Below are 4,404 nucleotides of genomic sequence, written 5' to 3'. Positions count from 1 at the left end.
TTTTCTTATTTTAGCACCTACCTTTTTAACTGGCACGACACTTGTCATGGCCACCGGTGTGTACACCTTTCGTTACTCTACGGCGTGACACTTGTATAACGGGCTAAAAATAAAGGCTGGTTACAGCTTTCGTGTTTCCGTCTCCTCATGAGTCCGTTCTCCGCAGTGTATTATTGCATTAATTTTCTGCCAGGTAATTGCTTTTCTACATCTCATCCTCTTTCTTGATGCCACTCCAAAGAAAGAAAGAAAAGGTAAGCTTTCCTCCATTGATTTTTGTCCATGGGCCATCTACACCTACACTAGGTAATACTAGAATGCCCATGCATTGCCACGGGCTTTTGAAAAAATATAAGATACTACTCACGGAGCTAAAATAACCAAGAACAATACTGTCTCAGCTAACACACATTTGTTTTGACAATCAGCTAACACATTCTATCAAACACGGAATGCGGCGATTCGGTGCCCGAGCTCAGCTGCTCCCGAAATCGTCGCGGTCCAGTTCGGCCTTGGGATCCGAATAAATGGGCATGTGGCGTCTGACGCGAGAGTGGAGAAAAGGGTCGTGCGGGAATATACAGTATAGAACAGTACCTCTTTGGTGGGACGAGATCATATTGGGAAAACGGCGGACACGGACCAGAACATTGTCATTTATCCCGAGCCGCGGATCAGATAAGGTGTACAGGACAGTATTGTTTTTCCCTTGCGATTTGGGTGAGGTGGGCGGCGGGCCGGCGGCGCTGGGCGTGAAATGGGGTGGCGCGCATGCCTGTGGGCCGCTGAGAGTTCTCTGTTGCGGCAGCGAGGGTGATCGGCTGGGGCGGTGTGTCACGGTGGCGGGGGAGGCTGCTTGGTCGGCTGCTGTGGATTCACTTCTCAGGCTCTGTCTCAGAGGTTGCGTCTGTTGGTGATGGTCTGTGGAAGGAGGGTTTCCGGCGGGCGGGCGGCGGGCGCTGTCCAGCGGGATTCTTCGTCGCCGATCCGCGGGTATTCTCTCGCGAGATTTTCCTTTGGTGCATCCTGATTATTTTCTTCACATTTTTGGTTCTGATGTTGAGCGTCCCTGTGCTTTATTAGGTTTTCCGCCGTTGCCCCGCTCTGCTCCGGCTTCTCCTCCACCTGCTGCACTTCCTTGCCCCGTCCAGATTAGGGAGTCACCATGTGGTGGCTCGCTATCTGCCCCCATACCGGGGCGCCGGCCATCTCGAGTTGTCCCCTCCGTTCGCCGTCCGAATCGTCCCAGGCCTTTCTCCTCCATGTGCGCCATCTCCTGACGAACTCCACCTCAGATTCAGTCTGAACCCGTGACGCCCCCTCCCAGTCCCAGCCGTCCCTCACCCCCTTGCGCCCCTACACCTGTAAGGCTTCTTCTCTCTTAATTTCTTTTGGTTCCCAGCTGTCCTATTGAAGTATTATGCATCGGTTTCTTCAAACCAAGGTCCTGTGATTAAGGGGGTTGAGGAATAGATTTAATACAAATTAAGGAGATTGAGAATTAACATAAACTTGATTTTGAGATTTGAAGAAATGTGATGGTAGTGAGATGTATCCATATTTGGGTCTGCGAATTTCATTGTGAATGGTCGGTTCTTATGTCCATGAGAAATAATTTTGTAGAATATTTTTTTTGGGGGGGGGGGGGGGGGGGGGGGGGTCATATGATGTATTTTAAAGTTATGGACTAATTTATGTGTTATGTATACGGAGTTTATGGAGTTCAGTATCCATCGGTTGACTGCTACAGGAGCAATTGGAATGTTCCATGAACCTCTTGGCCATGCATTGTATAAATGCAATTTTGGAGTCAAGGAAAATACTTATCTCTAATCTGCAGAAAGTAACCAGTGCAAATGTTGTATACCATTGCATTTGTTTTCCTAATGTAAATATTAATTAAAACAGTTCCCATCTTCTACAGGTACAGTGCTGGGTTCCGTTGGAAGTCATCTGCAAGTGTGCCACCTCTCATGATGGATTCTTCTCATGGTGGGGATTCGGTCTGAAGGTGGAAGCTGTTGGAACCGAGGATCGACGGACGGTCAGACAAGAACACAAGACACGATGGTTTACCGGGCGACGAACGCCCGCCGGGCGACAGACGCCCCCAGCGACGAACGCTGGCCTTTCTCTGTATTTCTCCAACTCGGCTCGGCTTACAACAGGCAGCAGTACGGAGGTATTTAAGTCCCCGGCGCACTCACACACAGGGCGCAGCCCACCCCTCTTACTCACGCGCGTGCACGACCTGCATGCCCGGCCGCCCGCGCTCACTACGCGCACACTGCGGCCGCTCCAACAGATCACAAACGGCCATCAACTGCACCGCAACTCACGTATGCATGCACGGCCGTCTAGCTAGCTCACTCGACACACACATATACGCCCACCACGAGCACACACACGCACGAACACCTACCGTGCTGCGTCCCGCACGTCCCGCGCGCATCCGACATGCCCGACGAGCCCGACCGCATCAGTGCATCCCGCACGTCCCGCGCGCACTTGACGCGCCCGACGAGCCCGACTGCACCAGACGTCGTGGCTTATTCCAACACATGCTTCCGCTGCTCCAGAGTCACTCAAAGTCTCAGACTACAAAGTTTTTCATATCCATTCATTGGTCCTAGTTATGTAACAAAAATACTTGAATTTGGTTTTCCGTGCTTCGACCCCTTCCACTTTGCCTCTAAACATTAGAATACTTCTACATTCTTCTTGCCTTTTTTTATTCATCTCCTTAGTTGGGTTGAAAACTCTCTTGCAGAAATTTGGCAACAAATAAATTTGAGGAAAGAATACGAACACCATTTTCGTCGTTGCACACCTGGACTCTCACGGATATCTGGGAATGAGCGCTTCCTATTCAAAATTTACTTGCAGAATCAACTGATTGGTATGTAATTTTTGCTGCAGCAATATGAGCAAATATTATATTCTTTGGGATAGTTGCTGATGTTTTTTCTTCACATGAAAAGCTTAGTAATGATGTAAGGTAGGGTTCCCATGTCACTTGTTAAATAAACAATTCAGTTTCAGCTAGACTATTCTTTGCTACATCACACTTATACTTCCGCTGCCCAGACGATATGCATTATAATTGCCACTAAATTAGATATCAAAAGTAGTTTGTGGCTCAGGTGTTAAATGTTCTTCATGCACATCAAGTTGTTCTAAAGTTTGGTGGAACTAATTTTTCTAAAACAACCTTCTGACTAAGTTGTATTAAATCAGCGACACTTATTTTTGGATGGAGGGAGTACTAAACATAGTGTTTTTGCTGCTTATTGATATTGCCAATCTTTTCCATGAATGTTTCTCACTCTGGTGTCTTGGATAGTTTACCTGCTTTGCCTCAGACAAGATATACGTATAAAGCAAATTATTTCATATACTAAAAAATTGTTCCTTGTTATCCGAAATCATCTCATGCCGAAACCTATCTTTGGACTAAGCTGCAACTAGCAGCTTTTATTCGGTATTAAATCAGCTATCAACAAAATAAGTAACTAAATAGTTAGGTACTCGATAATATCCGTACTACCGTATTTATTGTGCTTTTTAGTTGCCTTAGCAGTGGTACAGTTCACATGTCCATGTCCATTTTGCAGAAGGTCCATATGTTGAACTTCTTTTTAAGAATCTGCTAATGACGGTGTGTAGAACTGCGGTTTCCTTGCAAGGATTGCTCGCTGTCACTCTTTTGGCAATCTTGCTGAAGATTGGTTGGCCAGTGTGCCGTTATTTTATTTGTGCAGCTGTAAGGCTTGGGACTGAGGCAGGAGCATTCCCCCAAGGGAAATCAAGTTTTATTGGGAGGTGGTATGTTGTGGATGTCACCATATCGTGTATTTTCCTTCGTTCAGGTTACATTTCATTTCAGGTTCTAGAATCTTATCCAAAAGGCAGTGCTGTCTTTGTGGATTTTGTTAAGCTTTGTCTTACGACACTTCATGGCAGTGTTCACTGTCAAATCCTGTAGGAAATATGTCTGACTATGTATGCGCACATGTAGAGATGTGCCTATAATGAATATTTACACATGTGATTGATGTTCATTCATTTTGCAGCACTACTAGCTTCGCCACACGCACCACCTGAGAGATGGTTCTGCCTGTAGAGATGTACCTATAACGAACTACACATGAGATTGATTGTGATTCATTTTACAACAGTACTAACATAGCCACTTGCGCCACCGGATGTTATCATGGTAATCTCGTAGTCATAAGGAAAAGGCGTCCTGGTGGCGAGTGTCATCGTATTTTCCTTTTCACGTGTTTTGATCACTTCATTGGTCAACGTAGGAGTGTGTGGCTGTTAATGCCTTGTATTTTTGGTTGAAAACATGATTGGTACTACTTGGGACAGTTTTGATGTGAAAACACTAAGGTTAAGCAA

The 4,404-nt window shown here is 46.2% G+C and overlaps 1 long non-coding RNA gene across 2 annotated transcripts; it reads left to right on the top strand.

Annotated features, from left to right (window-relative positions):
• Positions 1-420: 420 nt before the first annotated feature.
• On the top strand, positions 421-4,404 carry LOC120965124 (uncharacterized). Of its 2 annotated transcripts, XR_012184806.1 has the most exons (6): positions 421-993; positions 1,084-1,364; positions 1,925-2,182; positions 2,771-2,899; positions 3,615-3,825; positions 4,074-4,404. It is a non-coding gene; the product is annotated as an uncharacterized lncRNA (long non-coding RNA). The 2 variants fall into 2 exon arrangements; XR_012184805.1 differs by lacking the exon at positions 4,074-4,404 and having other exon boundaries at positions 3,615-4,066.

The sequence above is a fragment of the Aegilops tauschii genome, chromosome 5, assembly GCF_002575655.3.
Source record: "Aegilops tauschii subsp. strangulata cultivar AL8/78 chromosome 5, Aet v6.0, whole genome shotgun sequence".
NCBI lineage: Eukaryota > Viridiplantae > Streptophyta > Magnoliopsida > Poales > Poaceae > Aegilops > Aegilops tauschii.
This window is presented reverse-complemented; position numbering and strand designations above follow the sequence as displayed.